Source organism: Hippichthys cyanospilos, chromosome 3, assembly GCF_059441005.1.
Source record: "Hippichthys cyanospilos isolate Australia breed blue-spotted pipefish chromosome 3, RoL_Hcya_1.0, whole genome shotgun sequence".
In the NCBI taxonomy this organism is placed as follows: domain Eukaryota; kingdom Metazoa; phylum Chordata; class Actinopteri; order Syngnathiformes; family Syngnathidae; genus Hippichthys; species Hippichthys cyanospilos.
In genome coordinates this window covers 1,559,028-1,580,029 of record NC_142371.1, presented here as the reverse complement: position 1 = coordinate 1,580,029, position 21,002 = coordinate 1,559,028, and the positions used below count along the sequence as shown (strand labels likewise).

The following is a 21,002-nucleotide window of genomic DNA, read 5'->3' as shown; positions in this document are numbered from 1 at the left end:
ACTAGGATGTCAAAATAATGTGGTCTTCTTTCTATCAATTTATAAAAGCTAACTCATTTAAAAAAGAAAGAAACTCAATTACAATAAATGGTCAATCTCGTCACTTTTCACGTTTGCAAAACCTGATCAAATAAGTCTTGGTATGTCAATGAATCAAAATAAAGAAAAAAAGATGTCTGTTTTATATAAATACTGTACGTCATATAACGCTTCCCAAAAAAATGAAACATTAAAATGAGTCCCCTTTTAACAAAGGTTAAAACATTGCACAAGATTAAAATTCTGAGCCATAGTTTGCAGTTTTGTTTCATTTTTATTGATCAATGTAAAGACCTGTAGAGTTGTGACATTACAGCTCATTCCCGATTGGCTGCCGCAAAGAATTTTAATCTGTTTCTTCTTTCAGTATTTCAGTTTTCGGCCGAGTGTTTCTCATTTTTGGTTTTCAATTTCGGCCAAGCATTTTAGTTTTGTTGCATCCCTATTAATAATAAATGTGACTGTCGTTACATTGAAAATTAATTTACAATCTTTTGTGTGTTTTCTTTGAATTGTTAATTAGTTGAAAATAAAGAGTCTTTAAATAATTGTTAATAATACACTACATTTAGACACTTTTCTAATCATTAAACAATGCTTAACATATGAAACAGCAAAAAATAAAGCACAACATTATCACTTTAATGATGGACTACTTTTTTTCACCCAGGGTTTAGTTTTTCTGCTCTCCAGTGCACTTTTTTATAAATAAAAAAAAAGATATACATTTTATACATAAAAAGAAAATGCTTAAATAATAGCTAATAATAGATGAAAGTTAGGTATTTTTCTAAACATGAAAAGATACTATACTTAACATACAAAACAGAAAAATAAAAGGGTCCAAATATTCATTTCAATATATTTTTTTCGCCCTCCTTTATGACAGTGAAAAAAAAACCTGATGGCAAATACAGCCAAAAGTGTAATTAAACAACCTCCCAAAAAATAATGTCAATGACCCATTACTTACTGGGCAAGCACATTGACAGATATATAAGTCAAAAATCATTTTTAAAAGGGCTGGCAGCGAATCTGTTAAGTAATATAATGCATTCGCGCAATCAACCTGCGCAGTGCTTTTAAGACTTATGCGTACATACGGATCCCGTCAATGGGATTTTATTTTAACCTTTTCAAAGACACGCACATTGTTATTTAATATCTGTGGCTTATATAAATCAGCAACCAAAGAGGTGTTGCCAGTAATGCCAGTTACCAAACAGCTTTATGCAAAGAAATGGGCAAAAAAAAAAAAAATCAGTGTATTTAAACTTGAACACTATTTGTTGTAGGACGTCTCAATCTCGTATTTGTTTGGATTTCAAAACCATTTTTCACAGCTGAAATCAATCAAATAATCTGATGTAGCATCAAATGATAGCTTTTCATTCCATGCAATTGTCAAAAAAAAGTAAATAACCTGCTTTAATTTGACCTGATTTGTACATATTTGTCACATTTAAGAGGCTAATGCTTCTTAGCATTTTTACTTTTTTTTTTCGGATTCTCCAGCTTTCCAGACACCTATCCGTTCACTTTCTATGAGCCGGAATGAATATAATATGAATAGATAACTAGGATTATAATCCCACCCCAACCTGCTAATCCCCCATTTGATTTTGCTTTTCTTCTTGTAAAACTATTTGTTTGCGCTCAATCACGCACAACACATTTCACCAAAAAGTTCCCAATGAGATCCTTTGCATATTCACGCAGTCCCACTTCCTTGTTGACCTGCCTTGATGATGTTTTAAATTCGCATGCCACGAATGTTGTTTTGTTTATGTACCTGCACTGTGATAAACATAAAGGCTCCAGCCAAGCAACAGCCACTTAACTGCTATTTACGTAACAGCGACAGTGTGACTCATCTCTAGTATGCAAATTTTTGAACAAAAACTTTTATTTCTTGTAATGCGCTTCGATGTGTGTCTAGATTTAGGAAATGCGGGTCTTCGTGAGACCACAGTTTGGATTAAATGAAAATGTTTAAAACTGTCGTCTGATTTTATTGATCTATTTTTTTTCTGAGCCAGACAAACACCCAGTAAAGACATTTGCAGTATGACAGAGACAGTTTTGCTTTGTCTCATCCGTCACAAACGCCGCTGACCACAAATGCTCCTCCCTGCAGGTGAACTCAAGCACCTCAAAGATGATTTGGGCCTTGTCACTCCTTCCGCATTTCCCCGTTGTGGATCACCTCTTCTTGAGGTGAGCGTGACTTCGCCATCGTGCGCGCGCAAATATTTGTGATTATTTTTGTGCGGATCACACGGTTGGTAAAGCGTGGAACGGATAGGCGGCTGGGATCGATTGCCGATAGGCGAGCGGGTGAATCCCGAGGGACGTCCCAAAAATAAAGGGTGGTAGACGAGAACCGTATTTGACACTTGACGCTTCAACTTAAGAAGCACACAGCCACAGTCGATGCTGTCTGATGTGGCATGCAATTAAGTCATTACTGGAGCTTTGATCACACAAATATGCTAATCATGTCATCTTAACACGCTGAAGACACACGATGTATCCAGTAACTCATCACGCAGAGCTTCATTTTTTCTACACTATTACGTTACAACCTTAATGCTAACATCAAATTGCTGGTGCCTATACACCGCTGTCTACAGGCCGTTGGCGGGGAACACCCAGAACTGTTGCAAGGGCACACAGGGACAAACAACCTTTCACGCATGCAATCACACCTAAGGACAATTTAGTGTATCTAATACACCTGTCATGTATGTTTGTGGGGTGTGGGAGGAAGCCGGAGTGCCCGGAGAGAAGCCACATGGGCACAGGGAGAACATGCAAACTCTACACAGAAAGGGTGGAAACTGGGTTTAAGAAATAGCTCAGCTGTAGATGACAAATGATCCTGGCTCCTCTTTTTTTGCACAGTTTGTTCGAGACTTGATTTAGTTAGTCAGTCAGAGGTAAATTCTCCATCACTGGAAAGCGACAACGTAAACGATCTCAATCACACCCTCACAAGACGGATATGCAGCCGACAGCCAGCCCAAGCCACTTCAGTTCACGATTAAATATCCTCCGAATATGAAGACATGGGCCGTGCGTGAGCAGAAATATCTGCTCTGACGCCGTGCGCCGTGGTCAATTCCATAGTTCAGAAAGCAGAAAGTTGGGCGGGGTACGCAAATGCCCCAAATGAAGCACCCGACGTTACATCAGTGGTTTCTGTCGCTTATGCGTACCTGCGTACCACTGTGCATGCTTGTTTATAACCTTGGTTATACACGCCCCTCTGGATGCCTGCCCTGTACGCGTTGAAATTCACGGGTGAAATTTTGAAAGCGCCTCGAAGTTCCCGAGCAGAAAACGAAGCCTTCAAGCCGATCCTAACACTCGTATGATTCAGAAGATAAAGACTACCGTGGCCAAAATGTCAACAACTCTGAGAGAGGGATTGCTCGGCCACGCATAGGTTTCACATGTTATCTCTTTACTCTTCCTGCTGTCATTTCCCAAGTTTATTTTTCCTTTGTTGTAGTAAAAAAAGCGACGTTCTTCCTCTTTGTTGAGATACGCTAGTGTGAACATGTTGTTTTTGTGAAAATTAGGATTCTCTACCTCTGTTATAAGGTGGTGTTGTTTGTATGCTGTAGATGCTTTTTACTGCCCCCTATAGTACAGTAGAAAAGCGGATTCATGCGAGTATAAAATGCTGCAAAACGTGTGCCGGCTAGATTCCACATATCTCATTTCCGTGCAGGAGCATTCATATATCAAACATGAACCAAGCTTTACTTCTCTAGCATACGCAGAAGATGCTTAATAGTGAGCGCCGCTGTCTTCCTGTTGCGGTGCAATTTCCATCATTTTTCTAGCGCAATTTGTCGACGTTCACGCCGTCACCGCAGGGCGGCCCGCGTGTGCTGTTGGCCCGACAGCATCGGTCACATTTGGCCGATGTCGGTTTGGTGTATCTAGGCCTTGAATATTCACAGCCTATAAAATACTTTGTTCATACACTTTTAGTTAGCAGTAATTAAAGCCTCCTTTTTACTGGAAGATGATACCACACCTATCTTTGGGCAGTTCTTTGCAGCATCACTTAAGTTCAAGGAGGGTGGATGGGGAGTGTTTGTGTACAGATACTTTCAGGTCTCTAAAGAGATATTCAACCGGAATCTGTTCAGGCTCAGGTTGAGCCACTCAAGAACATTCAGCGTTGCTCCAAAGCCGTAACTAGGCTGTGAACTTAGGGTCATTGTCCTGCTCAAAGATGAACCTTCCCTTTCAGCCTTCGGTTGAAACGCCCCTTCGGCCAGATTGTTTCTGTACGTTGATACAAAAGAATTTTTCCCTAAGTCCTGAGTTGTTTTGCCTAGGTGATAAGCGAGGTGATAGGGATGGTTTTGGCTAGGTGAAAAGATGTGCCTGCTTTCCCCGAAGATTAAAGGGATACTTTCCCTTTTTTAGCCATTTTCAATGGCAGAAAAATATTTCATCTGTGATTAAATTGATAGCTGAATTATTCGGCATGTACAATTAATAGATTTAACAACACATCATGTCAAGTGCTGTCAACTGAAAATGACATCACGTGCTCAAAGTTCATGTAAAGACCAATCACGGCTCACCTGTACTCTAGGTTTGGTCAAGTGATGCCCCCCTGATGCATTCACGTGATTAGAACCAAGAACGTTGTGCCTAATGGTGTACGACTCCTTCGGGCGCCTTTGGGCAAACTCCAGGGGTACAATGTACTTTTTACTTTTTACTACAACTACACAGGCCTGAATGGCAAATACTGGAGCTGCAGAGGTTCCATCTTTGGAAGGTTTTTCTCGTTCCACAGAGCAACGCTGAAGTTGTGGCAGTGACATGGTGGCTCCAGGTGAATTGTCGAAAATCCCAAGGAAGTTTAGTGACATCTAAAGATTGTGAATTTTTGTCACATTGTCAAAATAGGGTATTCTTTGCAAATATTTAAAGGGTAAGAATGAATATAATCCATTAAGGCAAAACAAATGTGGAAAATGTTTGATGCTGCGCATACTACGCAGGTCGTATTTGTTTACAAGGTAAGCTTGTGTCAATGTTGACGGCAGATGTTCCATCCTTTAAGAGGACATACGTAAAGCCCAACTGAAAATGTATCCATCAAAGCACTGTGGTTTTTGGCAGTCATTAGCAATAATTGTCAAAAACCACAAAAAGGTGTTTTCCGCTCAATGTCTCCAAGTGTAGACCCAACACAAGTACAGCATCTTCTTATGTCACTAACATGAAAGCTGTTTCGTGTTCTGAGAGCTCTTCATTTAAATTGATTATTGCATCCATCCATCCATTCTCTGGACCAATTATCTTCACTCGGGTCTCGAGTGTGCTGCAGATTGTCTATCATAGCTGATTTTGGGCATGAGGCAGGGTACACCCAGAAGTGGCTGCCAGCCAGTCGCAGGGCACAAATAGTGAAACAATGATTCACACTCACATTAACACCTACGGACAATTTAAAGTCTTCAATTAACCTGCCACGAACATCTTTTGGAATGTGGGAGGAGACGGGACAAGAAGAGCGCAGGCGAGGACAAAACATGCAAAGTCTGCACGGCTCCAGATTCTAGTCCGCCAGTCTGCCTACACAAAGGAGAATACCTGCTCAATATGCATTCTATAAAACCATACGAAATTGATTACTAGGGGATTTTCATTTGTCTCAGAATTCTTAAAACAAACTAGGATTTTTTTTTTTTTTTGGGGGGGGGGGGTGAAATGATGTACTGTATAGCTATAAATTAGGTTTTGGAGATGATCATTGATCAGGGTGTTAAAAAAAGAGATAACAGATCACATATCTAGCCATTGTATTTTAATAACATGTTTATTGTTTAACTGTTTGGGCAACCTCTACTATCTTGGCGGGATTGAGACCGAACCAGCAAATTTTCCATTTAATTGATCTCAATTGAAATGCATTGGTAAAAACATATCTAAAAAAATACAAAAATAAAAATGACGGTAAATATTCAATCATTCCACCTGCTCCTGTCAAAAAACATTGGATTTTCAAAAAATTAACTCCAACTGCATATATAGTGATAAACCTTGGATTATTAACGGAGGCAGATTAGAACAACCTGGAGTGCAAAGCTTGTGTTCGTTCTCATGTCTTATTTTGGAGCTCTGAACAACGCTGCCATTGATCGATTGGCAAAACGAAACTTTACAACTCATCAACAAAATTGCATCAAATCCCTCCAAAATCCAAAATATACTGACCAGATCTGTGGTTACACAGGTTGCATTTCTAACAGCTGTTATAAATTGTATTCTAAAGAGTATACCCATAATATACTTTCTAAAGTCCACTATGAACACAACGTTTCTACAACTTCAAAGTGAAATCTTGAAAAAGATACGTTACAAAGTTGCTGCAGATACAAGTCCTGTCCATAATAAAGGTGTCCAGGTATAGTTTGGGGATTATGCCAACTAGACATTAGTCAGTGGGTGTAGCACGTTGTTCAGTGGGGAAGAGCTTGTAAAGTCTGACTGTGTTTTTTTGCAATCCACATGCATTGCGATGTGCACTCAGTATGTGGGTCAAGTCAAGTGTACGTGCTAGTGCGTGGGAAATGAGTGATCCTCCCACGGACGAAATTTAATGTACTATTACAATACTGTCTGCTTGCATTGTGCCACAGAATGTCACAATAGACACGATGGTATAGTAACGAGTTGCAGATCCAAGTCAAACAAAAATAGTCCACACAAGAGGTTATTCTAATTGAGCTAATTAAAAGAACTTTCCAAAAGAAAGATTTTTCCCCAATAATACTATATTCGTTTTGATATCACTATTTACCTTGAAAATAGCTAGAAATAAAGGGATACTGTAAATGTGCCTGGGAGCCATTTTGCCACTTTGGATTCATGGTGTGCGAGTGAAAAGGATTTAATGGATTTTGGGTTCTATGGTTATCAGAACTTTTCATCTTTGGACCACAAAAAAGGTAAAATCCATTAAAATTCTCAATAATCAATTTAGAACATTTTACTGTGTAAATGTGTGTAATTTGTAATGATCACCAATGTACAATATGTATATACTGTAAATATGTCATGCAAAATAGATACAAATCTCCTTTACCTTTTCTACAAATGCCAGCATGTCGAAACCATCATATCGGCCGACAGACATGACCTTCTGTGCTATCAAATTGTTATTTGCACCAAATGCAGCGGAGCTCATTTCCATCTATCCAACACATCCATCAAATTAATTTGATTATTAGCTTTTGGACACAAATTCCATTGTTGGACTCTCTGTTGCCTGTCACTCTCTTTGAATGAGACAGAGAGATGATTAATGTTCTATAGATCTTGTCGGAGGGAAAAGCTAAATAGCTACCACTAGTTTTATTTATACTTGGACAACAATTGAAAAGCACACACAAAGTGACTTCATCTATTCTATGGCATAAGACAATAAGCAAACGAAACACAAGCTGAGTAAGCTTTGCTCACGTAGGCCGCACTTGACCTTTTCCCTCACACATGCGTGTCCCCTCCCCCCGGCGTCTGAGGGCCACGTCACGCCTGGTGATGCCCGTGTGACTACCAAAGTATGCGTCGACAACTGGGCCGCGATGCTTATGACCTGCCGGCAGGCTGTTAGGGTGGATCATGGGGGGTGCGCACATGTGGCAGATCTGAGCGTGGTCTCTGTGCCAACATGGCTCAGGTATCAGCCTTGTGCTTTCTAATATTAAAGACACCTTGCCCGGGTGCGACTGATTGGAAGTGTATTTTTAGGGGACTATATTTTCCAGTCCTTGTGCAGCTTCGCAAGGGGAGACATGAGGGATAGGTTCTAGTCTGGATGAACAAAAAGCAATTTTAAATGGGTGGTGTACCTTAAGTGTCCAACTCAATTCATTACTAATACTGAAGAATTATGATTCCGTTTTGAATGAATGAAAATGGCACACATTTTATCTATATTTTAAATGGCATTAAAACACAAAAAAACATTTTGAAAGAGTACGCTAACAGAGTCTGATAACTTCCCTTAGCCTTTTTGTGTGATAGCCCTTTCAGGCCACCCTGAGGCAATAGCCAATCAGTTTAGCCTACGCAAGCACCATGTGGCTAACTACGATTTATGTGCCCTTAAAGAAGAAAAAAAGGTTAATAACCTCAAGCACTGACTTTATGAATCAAAAAACTCATGAGCTGTTCTATTGTTTTAGATATATCCAGTTGTATACTAAATCTATTTAGCCATTTTTAGCAAAAAAAAAAAGTTGTATCACACGTATGCAGGGCTAAGGAACTAACCTGTCACGTCTCAGCTTGCAAAGGTCACATGACCAAGCTTAGAAAACAGGTGGGCCTGGTGGTGGTCTTGAGCGCATTTCTGGAAAAGTGAAAAAGAAGTATTTTTAAAAGTTTTAAATGTAAACAAAAATACAAAATTATCAAAATAATTCTTCACAACATGAACAATAACCGGTAGATAGATAGCTGGATGGATAGATGGATAGATAGATAGATAGATAGATAGATAGATAGATAGATAGATAGATAGATAGATAGATAGATAGATAGATAGATAGATAGATAGATAGATAGATAGATAGATAAAATAAACAAATAAAATAATACATGTTTACAGCTGAAAATTTCGAAATAAGTAGATTCGGCCTTAACAACGTTTAATTTCCCCAGAGTGGGCAAAATCTATACTAGAATAAAGAATCAAACTTTTTTTTTTTTGATGAGTCATTTTCTTGGCTTGTTCTCATGTTACGCTGAATCAAAATCTACCCACGCTGTAAAAAAAAATGTGGTAAAATAGGTCAATATTGTGGATGGACAGCAGAGAGCAAACATGAAGCATGAATCATGTTGTCATACTCACTGTAAACTGTGCAATTATCAACATGGTACATGTGAGAAAGATCTATGGCTAAAAAAAATATTTTGTCAACACAGATACCAGAATAATTTAGGCGTCTAGTGTAATGATTTAATTTTACCAAACATCATTTAAGTCAGCCACGTGCCTCCAGAGAATTAAGTTACCTAACCACACGACATCATGCAACACGCAATATTCTTTGATGATCCTCCAGAAGCCTTAAAATATGTTGCAACTCCACTTTACCAGCAAAGTCAATCTGCCAAGCCAGTGGATTTGCATATACTTGTGCTTCATTTGCATGTAAAATGAACTCGCCCTGTAATTCTCTCCATTAGCATGGACGAAGGTCCATATATATATATATATATATATATATATATATATATATATATATATATATATATATATATATATATATATATATATATATATATATATATATATATATATATATATATATATATATATATATATATATATATACACACACACTATATTTACAAACGCCAAAAGTCTCAAAAACCTGTGTGTTTATGATTATGTTGATGTGAATTTCAGTTCAGCCCTCTGTGACAGTTCTTTCATTTTCCTGTCTTCAGATCTCCTATCCTTATTTTCTTTTAATGCAGTGTTTAAGGCACTTTGATGCACTTGGTTATTTTTTTCGGTTTTAGACTAAGGTGTAACCCGTATGAACACGCACGTCAAGTGTATGTAAGTGTGCGGGTGTGTGTAAGAGGAGGGGGGCAAAAAAAATTCTCTTCCCAATGGAAGGCTTGGCAAAATATAATAGAGAAGTACTCTTAATGGCTCTTTCACTTTCTTGAATACACATAATCAAGCATTCACACTTATGCCGCTCTCAGTAAAAACACATAAGCAAGCAAGTCATGGTTATTACTTTTCTTTGTTGTGTCATCTTATTAAAATTAGACCCCTAGCACTAAACTATAAATCACTGTTTAACACTATTCTTCAGGATGTTTTGAATCAAAAAAGCCCCTAACATTAGTTTTGCAGCTATTATAGCAGCACCCTCCACTCAAAAACTATATTTTTTAAATCAAGGCAAAATGTGGAACTGTGTACAGAAATGCAATGTTCTACAAGTTATAACACTTGAGAGTCCAATAACCATGCAACCGTGTAGCAAACAGCCTTCGATATCATCACTCAGACGAAATTGGGCACATTTTCATGCTATCTGGGGATTGTTATGAAATGCTGTGATGTATTAGAAATTTCCAGTTACAGATGGTGCATACCAGACTGCTGGGAAGTCGTAAATGTGCAATTTCAACTTAGTCGGTCTAGCCTCCAAAAATTCCAGCTCTCCAAAACTTAATTTCTGTTCCAAGAATTCTGTCGCACTGAGGCAAAATAGAGTGTACTAATTGTCTGTCACCAACAGGAGTGCTGCTTGATTGCCTCTATACTACTTTGTGGTCAAGAAAAATAAATGTTGTGGGTTCCAGGAAGTTAAGCATACTGCATAGTATACTGATTTAATAAATAGGAAATTGGGAAAAAATTTTCAGAAGTTCCAAACAAAAAAATGTAACATAAACATGATTCCCAAAAAGCAGTGAAGGGGAATACATAATTAAATCTTTCCTGTATGAAGCAAAAGTGTTTACCTTCAGTGCAGTATAAAGTAACTTCGGCGCCAATGTTTACCAGTTGCTTGCATGGATGAACGCATGTCAGGAGTCAGGTAAAGCAAATCCAAAGACGCATTCTACTGGGAGAGAAAAAAAATGCAAACTTGCAGATTTTTCTCACAAAGATTTGTTCCGGTGAATGACTGATGAGGAGGGACAGGGGCAGTGTGTGTATTAGCTTTGAGCAGTTTCTCTATTTATTATTAAGGCGTCGAGAAATACAAGGGATCACAGGAGCTTTATGTGTTTAGCGTGCTCTGCTAATTCATTTATGAGGGTGTTTCATATTGATGACTCTTTTGTGAGTCAGTGATTTGCAGGCGCACACAAATGACTTTGATTCCACGTCAAGTTGTTGTGAGAACGCGGCAGTGACCTTTCCGGGTTTTTATTTTTATTTTTTTCACCTACAACGCAACTTCACAGTTACACCGCTCTGCCGGCGTGAGTCACAACTTTACGAGGCGGTACACAAATTACGGTGAAATCTGTGCGTGCGCTGGATCTTCGTTGTCATCGGATGTCATGTTGAATATACAGTAGTCCCACGGCTACTGGGGTTCTATTATTGATGAGATCGATGCTCGGATTGAGCCGAGCCTGATGCAGGACAACCTGATGCCCTCGGGCTCTTTCTGTCCACCCCCATTCTGCCTCCTCCGTTTACCTCACAATATTATTTTCTCTTTTTTCCCCGCCACTACTGTATAAAGACAGAGTTGTGAACTAAAAGTGTTCACCTCAAGGGGTGCGATGTGAGCACCAGAGGCCCCGATGCCTTGACGGACAGGGCTGTGAAGACACTTCCTGCAAAGCGGAGAGCAGGGTGGCCAAAGGCGACATATGAAGTGTCAGACAGTCAACAACTTGCAGGGAGGTGTAAATTCTGCAATCTTGTCGATACATGTGTATTTGTTGTCTCCTCCTCAAGCAATTTCTTATTGGATGAATGCACATCAAGCGTTCACTTTTTGTCAAATGAAAATCTATAATTAACTCATTTAATCATAAAGACGTATTTTATACTATTTTTAAGACATTAATTCTATCAAAATCAACATATGTACACACCCTCTCTTTCTCTTTCTCTCTGATTATTTATATACAGTATATATATATATATATATATATATATATATATATATATATATATATATATATATATATATATATATATATATATATATATATATATATATATATAAAAACACACATACACACAAACACACTGTATGTGGATGATTGACGAGGAAGGTTGGCCTGTCAACCACATTAGCTGTTGTTCAATACCAATCATATCATCTTTTTGGTTGTTGAACGTTTTTGTGTTAAATTAAACTTCGTACGGGAATGTGAACAAAAGGAGAAGTACCCGGGCTTTTTTTTCTCTCTATTTTCAATTGTTCACACCAAACTGCTGCTCGATGCTGTTGTGCAACAAGAGCTGGCACTCACCAAAAACTAGTCAATCAGGTAATTCCCAAGTCGAGGTACCACTAAGCACTGTGCTGTTTAGGGACCATGAAAAATCCCTCTAGAGAACACTAAACAATATAATCCAACACTCCGTGTATACACTCAACAGTCCAAAGAAGAGGTATGAAATGAGTGAAAACACTTGTGTGGGTGGACCATCAACAACGAAATGGACAACAGCATAACCACTTCAACCCACTCAGCTAAAACGAAGGCAACGACCCTGTAACAAGCTCTCTTATTTTTGCACTAATCTCACATTACGGAAAGTTTGCCTGATTTAGTTACACCGAATACTAAAAACAACTCTTGTCATGCAGCTAAGTACAACCGCAATATTAACAATATGAGGAGTACGTCAATGACGGTGTCAATCAAAACTAATTTTGGGATTAACTGTAATTAGTTTGTAGATGACATGACAAGTCTGATGTATTCTTAACTCATTCACTGCCATTGATGACATTAGAGGTCAAAAGTCCATTTTAACTAGGGCAGGCAGTGAAACCGTTCTATTAGTCTTTAGAAGAATTTGAATTCTAGACAATTTGGTTTCAAATTCGAAGGGAGGTTTCACGGATGGGTTAGGCTTTCCACACAATGGTTAAAATGTCACATTAAGGTTTCATACCTAGATGAAGTTCTAACTAGGGATTGAGATTATCGTTTCAATTTGGTGAGGTTCCAAATTATGGTTTTCAAAAAGGGCTATGGGTTGAAAATAAGTTTTCAAGCCTGGGTTTGGTTTTCAGACAAGTGTTCTAATACTGATAAAAGTTATTATTATTATGGTTTTGAAAAAGGGGTAAGAATTGAAATTAAGGTTGAGTTTCAAGCCATAGTTGGCCTTTCAAAGTGGGCTTTGAAATCATGGTGTCAAGACTGATTAAAGTTTCAAATTAGGATTTCAAACGGTGGATTGTTTGTTTTTTAACGTTAACTACACCTTAGGGTCCGTCCACAAATTTAAGGAAACCTGCGCCTCAAAACCTTCAGTAAAACGTAAAAATCCAATAATTTATTCACTACCATTGACGACCATAAATGTCAAAAATCCATTTGAACTAGAATGGTAGGGAATTTATTTTACCCCATTTTCTATAAACGCAGCGGTTTTCAAATGGGGGTATAAGTACCCCTCGGGGTGCGTGAGGGCATTTCAAGGGGTAGGTGTGATTTTAACAAGGTTTCTGAAAGTATCAATAATTCTCATTTAATGTTTTTTTTTAATGGTATGATAAGAAAAGTATGTTTCTTTTTAAATTGATAGTAAATTAATTGGAACTTCAAAAAATAGTTTATTGCAAGACTGTGTTCTAGTGACTCCTCTGTAAATCGTTAAGCTTCATACTGATGCATTAGTCATGCAATTTATTTAAGATCTGCAGGAGCTTGAAAATGATCCTAATCATTTGAACTAGGTGTGTTAGGGAAGGAAGCGTCAAAAATGCGCAGGTTAATGTTGATTTGTTACCGTAAATACCCAAAGTGTTATTTTCCTTCATTGATGCATTTCTAGGCATTCCTTGCTTACTCTGCACTTTCTGCACTAGCCCCGCTCGAGCAGATAAGAAGTAGTAAATAATAAGACTCACAGGTTGGTGCGAGAGTAAATACATGCCAACCTTATCTACGTCTTTTAGTTTTGCTTTCAGTTGGGGAGGAAGTCTTACACCGAGTTGGCCGTGTAAAGAGCAATGTTTATTAATTTTACGGTAGGAAATGTCAAAGTGGTGAAAACGTGTGTTTGGGAGCACCTGCGGAACCGTTGTTACGAATACCGGTTTCCCACGGCGACCGATTTATAGAAGGAACGGACGTTGACCGTGTACGGTCTCTCGACAGGTGTTTTGGTTTGTTGCTGATCCAGTTTATTGCGGTGTCAGTAAAATGATTACTTTTGGCCACTTCATTCACTCCGCTGGGGTAGTCTCTAGAAATGCAACTGAGAACTTCAATCGCCAGTGTGCCAAATGTAATTGATTTGCATATATTCCACTGCGGAAAGTTAGAAATATCGAAAGACTCTTTTAAAAATGGTTGGTATAAACAAAACCACATATTTTTGCAGTATAGCGTGTGTGTGTGTTTTATGTATAGCAACATAGATGGACACTGAATGACGAACTGCAACACAATGGGAAAACAATACTTAGCTGAAAAAAAATCAGCAGATAAAGATGAGCAATTTTCACTCTGAAATGATTTAACCAGACATCCTCGCTCTCTTCCTGTGTGTCACTCTGAGCCACATCAGGCTTTCACAAGCTCTCAAAAACAAGCCTCGCTGACGCCAACCACGTCTCCGAGGCCCTGGGAACTCCAACTTGCAAAGGGAGACATCATCATGTCACACATTTAGTCTGCGGCGTCCCAAGAGACGGAGAGTCGAGCCGGGCCGCGTACGACTGCGCGTGGAGGCCCGGCCGGTGATGTCAGCATGCGGGCCGCCGTGATGGTCATCCGCGGTTTGGGACCGCAACGAAAGGCGGCAGCTGGGAGAGACTCCCGAGGGAGCGCTGGGAAAGTGGCCGCAAAGACGGAAGAGGGGACGCCCTCGGCGCGGAATTAAAAAAACAAAGCGGCGATGTTCTCTTTCTGCGTAGTATCGTCATATGCCGTTGCTAAAATCATCTTGTGTGACGCTCTCACACCACCCACCATTTTTACATTACAATGGAAAGCCTGAGCTGAGTCAGCCCATCGTTTTCTGCGTCTGCGTCTGGAGAAGCGTGTGTGTTTGGGGACAGCGGGGAGATGGTGGCAAAGCAAAAGACGGGCGAGGGGGGGTTATACACACTGCGCTCCCGACACATGCAAGGATAAACATCGATTTCCTCGACTGACGTTAACACCCCTGTTGAGTAAACACGCACCTTGCTCGGAAGCGCGACTCCGGCACAGTCGGCTGAGCGCGAGCGTCTCCAGCCGTCTGGTGAGCGCGCTCGGGACCAACAAACAGCGCCACTTCAGGGGTCACGGCACTTTGGTTCTGATGTCCCCACATAGCTACTACACTTGGACAGCTCACGCCACTATTGTGGTGTTATTTTGACTTAGACTTTTTTTATTGTCATGACCTACCACGGGAAGAAGCCATGGGACATTTAAAAAAAATACATACCGGTATTTTATTTATAAGAGTAAGATTTAGGGATTGGGCAAGGCACGACGAGATGTCTCATGAGATTGAGTCCACGAGAACGATAACATAAAACGAGAATAGAAAAAGAAGCCGAACATACATTTTCCAGTTTTCTTTTTACTGAACAGACTGCAAAAAAATTAACACTCGAGAGTGCAAACGTTCATTCGCAGCTGAGATCTTTCCTAAGATTGAGTAGTTTCAGAAAATCTATTCAAAAGTGGTCAATGCAAGCGGCAACTGTCAAGCATTCAGCATCAAATTGAATCATTTGTGTCTCTTAAAATGCCTTTGAAAGTTAATCGGACTGCTTTCGACAGCCAATATAGAGCACTCAAGCGTCAGAATATACAGTAATAGATTAACCCCTGGGTGAAATTTTGAACCAACTCTGACTTTTTGATGTTTTTGACGTATGATGTCAAAGGAAAAGCATGCAAAAAAATATTGCATTGACTGTCAAAACATGATGACTTTCAGTATGCCATGCTGCTGTCCCTTCTAAATGCTTGCAAACGAGAGGTCAAGAGGTACACCCTATAGGTGTCAAATTTAGCCCATGTCAGGCTCATTTACTGCCATTCAAATTTGGAAATATTGTCAATTTTGGACATATTGAAAACCTGAAGTTTTATCATGCGTTTCCCCTGATTTTTGCATGAATCCTTTCAATGGCAATCTCAACATCAATGGAGCATCTTGAGGGGTTGAAAGGAAATATGTATTTATATTTGATGATTTTATGACTCTTTCAAAGTCAGCTCAAATTGTGTGATAAAAAGGCCAGGCTTGTGTTAAATCCCTGGACTCCCGGGGATTAATCGACGAAAATGACAGATTATTCCGATATCAAAGTAATAATTAGTAGCAGCTTTAAAATATAAGATTATACACAAGTTTTTCTAGTTAAAAGTTGGTTGATGTGTTTGGGGGAGAGGCCAAAACAGATGAACGGAATTTACATTCACACTCTGCTAGTGTATTTGCGCGTACACTTTACCGCTCAGGATCTGTAGAGGACAATAATAGATAAAAATTGAATTGACTGAGCAGAGAGGAGGGAAAGTCCTGAGAGTACGTGCGTGTGCACTTACTTGTATGTGCACAGGAAGTCGCTGGAGGACAGGCGTGCTGCCTTTGGCAGCGTAGCGCCGAGCACATTCACTGGTGCCATTTGATGCCCGTGTTTGTGACGGCGCAACAATGCGCGGCGGATGCTGAGAAAAGATCTGCTGCCTATAAATAGGCTCTGTGTTACAGAGGCGCGCTGTAAATATAGTCGCTTTGCGTGGTGTCACTTTATACCACATCACTAACCAACCTCCACATACACAGACGCACACGGACACGCGCACACACACACACAGTTCCATGAAGGCAAGAGCCAAACTTAACCAGACTCCCCTTAACAGCTTCATTATGGCAGAGTACGTCATGGGTGGAAAGAAAGACTTGAACAGTACAGGAAGAAAGGCAGAAAGAAAGAAAGGAAAGACGGGGCGGGCGGCTGTGGAGATGTGGGACAGATTACGCTGATGCTGTGGGTTTATGTACGAGTGTGTGTGATGTAACAGAGCAGGCTTCCCCCGTTCCCCTGGCGGGTTTAGGAAACCTCCACACAACTACAGCAGAGAGCAAATATTGACAGGGTGTTTTGTCTTGTCAGACACCTTTTATTTCCCCATTTTATAATAATTGACTTTTTCCTCTTAAAACGATATTATTGAGCATACAAGGCGTATGCGTAAGTACTTGTCTTCGAATGGTCATGTGGTACAATCCTTGATATCTCATTTTTATTGTGTGACCTCTTTGACAAGAAATGCCCATCAGACCTTGTACATGTCTGGGTATGTCCATACCCGCAACTTAAATCCATTCCTAGCTCCCTACGACATCGCACAACATCATCTATAGACGTACGGTGAAAGTGTGTGTAAATTCTTGTCTTCTGGGGTTCGTGTGGCGCAACCCTTGATATTCAAGTTTCATTGAGTGGCCTTTTTCACAAGAAACGTCCGTCAGACTTTGTACATCTACGTGTATGTCCATATGCACAAATTAAATGCCATCCGAAGTCTCTTTGACATCGCACAAATGTCTGCTGGCGTACAGCGAAAGTGTGAGCATATGTCCTTGTTCTTTCAGTATTTTGTGGCACAGCCGTTGACATCACACTTTGTGTGGACATTTTGGCAAGCATGTGTATGCACTTATGTGTGTAATCACATTATCGCACGATGCCTGTTCACTATGATGCATGTGCTTGTGTGTTTTCTTATGTTTGTGTGGTACAAACATTGACATCACATCTTTGTTGTGTGACCTCTTTGACAAGATACATCCATTAGACTGTGTGCCTGTCTGCGTATGTGCAAGATCTCAAATCAATTCCCTTCCTAGCTTCCTATGACATCACACAACATCTGTTGACATACAGTGAAAGTGTGTGCAGGCATGTGTGTGTGTGTGTGTGTGTGTGTTCTTGTCTTTCTGTGTTTGTGTGACAGAAGTCTGTCCCAGCATTATAGTCGACATTTTGGCAAAAAGCACACTATTAGACTGTGTGTGTGTTTGTGTGCGCGTTCGTGCAAATGTACATGCGTGTGTTGGAGAGACACATCTGGCAAGGATTTCAAGAATTTTCCCCTTCTTTGTTGCTTTCTAACTTGAACAAGTGACTATTTTACAAGAAAAAGTTGGAGAGTCTTTTTCTCTCACTCGCTCACAGATACTTTCTCCAATACACACGCACACACACACGCATAAAACACAGTGGCACACAGCCACACAGAATGTGACGCAACAGCCGCTGGTCATGTTCCCAAGGCCCGTTCTCAGAGCAGTTTGACTGAAGGCCTTTGTCTGAGCCCACCGTAAAAATAAAACCAGAGCAGGGTTCTTGCGCACACGTATCCACGCATACACGTCCACACACACTCTGTGACACAGATCCTAACGCTCCCTTTGTACGTGAACTAAGACTGACCCTCGGTGGAAAACTAGTATGAAGCCAAGTCATGATCCAGTTTGAGCGTGTGCATGTGTACCTCTGGTGCACACGAGTGGCTTGTTCCACCAAGCCTCCGTGGCAAAGTATAATTATATGCTTGTATAACACGCATGGCGTCCACGAGCACGTACACACACGAGCATGCGCGTTGGAACATGATCACACCACCTGTCCATTCAACTGGTGGCTACAGGAACTTGATCGTCTACAAACGACACATTAAACCCGTTCACCTTTCTTATCTGCTCGTAAATTGGACAGCCTCATGTGCAAGACTTCCACTTTCATTATTTGGCTTGTTGCATATGATCATGGGTCGCAAATGCGACAGGAACATGACCTGTCTCATCACGGGGTAAGCTAAAGAGATAAATCAACGATGCCGGCTTTGATCATTTGAAGTGTATGCTGTCATTTCTCTGAAGCTGTAAACAACCATGCGCATACAAACTAGAGTGATTCTGTATTTTATGGATGTCGTGAACAGAGAAGCCTGTGTAGTCCAATGAGACTGCAACTGTTTTTGCGCCATCCAACAATAACATACGTTAACTTCTGCCTGTGCTCAGATTCTGTCGATAAGACTCATGCATTACTTGTTGAAAAATTCAGACCCAAAGGTCAAAAAGCATTGACATATTTCACTCCTAAAGGTAGAAGAAATGTTTTTAAAGTTTCATTTAAAGTTTATCATGAGCACACAATATTACATTTTGCAATGCAATAGGGTTAATATCCATCCATCCTCCCTTATGTGGAGCTGCTTATCCTCACAAGGGTCACAGGCTTGCTGGTGCCTATCCCAGCTGTCTTTCGGCAGTAGACAGGGGAAACCCTGAATTGGTAACCAGCTAATTACAGGGCACACAAGAACGAACAACCATTCACACACCCAATCAGACCTAAGGACAATTTAGCGTGTCTAATACACCTGCCATGCATATTTTTTGAGTGCCCAGAGAGAACCCATGCAGGCTCAGAGAGAACATGCAAACTACACAAAGGAAGGCGGGAGTAAGCTGGGTATGGACTTGTTTCTCTGAACTGTGAGGCGGATGTGATAAGCATTCTTCCACCAAGCCACCTTAGGGTCCATCTCAATTGTGCAAAAGAGCTATTTTTAGAACAGTGGCCATTAGGCTTCCAGTCAAAAACTCGAGTACCGGTAGGAAAGTGGACTTTGGCCATGTCTCACATAAAGCGCATGGCTCAAGCCTGAAAAAAAAAAATCCGCACATGCATAACCAAAGAAAAATCAACGCAAAATCTCGAGACATATGTGGGGGAAGGTCACGTCACATGGTCAAAATGCAGGAACGACATTTTGTTGGTGGAAATGGACGGATGACTGAAAATTGCAACGTCTGTGCAGGTACTGTACGTTTATCGTCTGGTTTCTCAGGAGAAAGCATGTTAGCCGCTAGCGACACTAGCCACAGTATGGGTGACGGGTTTCATATTTCAAAGTTCAAGTATCCATCCAACCATCTATCCCGCTTCATAAAGATAGGATGTTGGAAATCTCAAACATCATTTTAAGGCTGCTGTCATTCGCAATATCCAAGAATACTAGATTCACCTTTTTTGGCAAGAAAGTAATGCTCAAACTCCTTATTGCGATAAATCAATATTTCAAGTCAAGTCAAAGTTTATTTATAAAGCATATTTAAGTAGGAGTCCAGGTATTGCCTGTTAAAACCTTTCTTTTTCATTTTTCAAAATGAAATATCTTCCAACCTCAGATAATACATAAAAAGGAAATAGTTAATCATTTTGGGAGCGGCCCGGTACCAGTTGATCCACAGAGCAGTACTGGGCCGCGGACTAGTCATTGGGGACACCGTTCTACAGTACAAGGTCACAATTCATGGATATCATAGAAGTAATGTAGCAACCTAATACATATGTGCCATCTGCTTTATCTAAAGTTAGATCGCAATTGATTAAAATTAGGATTCAATTTTTCTGTATTAAATAAAAATACGGGGTGGCTCGGTGGGGCAGTGAATAGCACGTCCGCCTCACAATTTAAAAGTCCCGGTTCAAATCCAAATGGCTCCGGCCAGTGGATGTGAGGAGCCAGGCTCCTTTGTGTAGTTTGCATGTTCTCCCCGAGCCCACATGGGCTCTCTCCGGGCGCTCCGGCTTCCTTCCGCGCTCCAAAAACATGCATGGCAGGTGAATTGGACATACTAGATTGTCCTTAGGTGTGATTGGTTGTTCATCTCTGTGTGCCCTGCGACTGGCTGGCAACCAGTTCAGGGTGTCCCCAGCCTACTGACCGAAGCCAGCTGAGATAGGCGCCAGCAAGTCTGCGACCCTTGTTAGGATAAGCGGCCCTAGGAAATGGATGGATAAAAATACACGACTTCTTAAGTTATGTGTGTGTCTTTATACTATAATAATATAAAAGGCTTATGAGGTTATGTGGAATCCGCTTGAGCTATTTTTCATGTAAAAAATAAAAATAATCACACTTGGTCAACTAATCAAAGAAATACTCAAAGAATAAATGACAAATGAAAAAATCATTAGGGACATCCCTAATTCATATGTTCGGTCAGTGTGCCACAAGTCAATCCTCGACAGAGCGGGAATAGCACAGAACATTTACAGGGTGTGTTGGGGCTCGGGGCACCTGCTGAATCAGGCGCTTGTACGCCGCATAGTGTGTGACAGAACTTGATCCACTAATATCATCCATGTTGCTATTCATGTCCAGTGCAAACACACTGTTGTCCAATAATATCCTAGTCTGTCATACTCATG

General features: G+C 40.3%; 1 protein-coding gene across 5 annotated transcripts in view; it reads right to left on the bottom strand.

Annotated features, from left to right (window-relative positions):
- The window catches only part of LOC148425374 (alpha-1,3/1,6-mannosyltransferase ALG2-like), a 68,940-nt gene that overhangs the window by 11,107 nt on the left and 36,831 nt on the right, over nucleotides 1–21,002 (bottom strand). For 4 of the 5 annotated variants that reach the window (XM_088412134.1, XM_088412133.1, XM_088412138.1 and 1 more), the window contains one exon: nucleotides 8,353–8,431. The exons of the other annotated variant lie outside the window; for it this stretch is intronic. The gene's annotated coding sequence lies outside the window, so the exon portion shown is untranslated. The remainder of the gene's footprint in view (nucleotides 1–8,352; nucleotides 8,432–21,002) is intronic. 5 annotated transcript variants of the gene reach the window in all.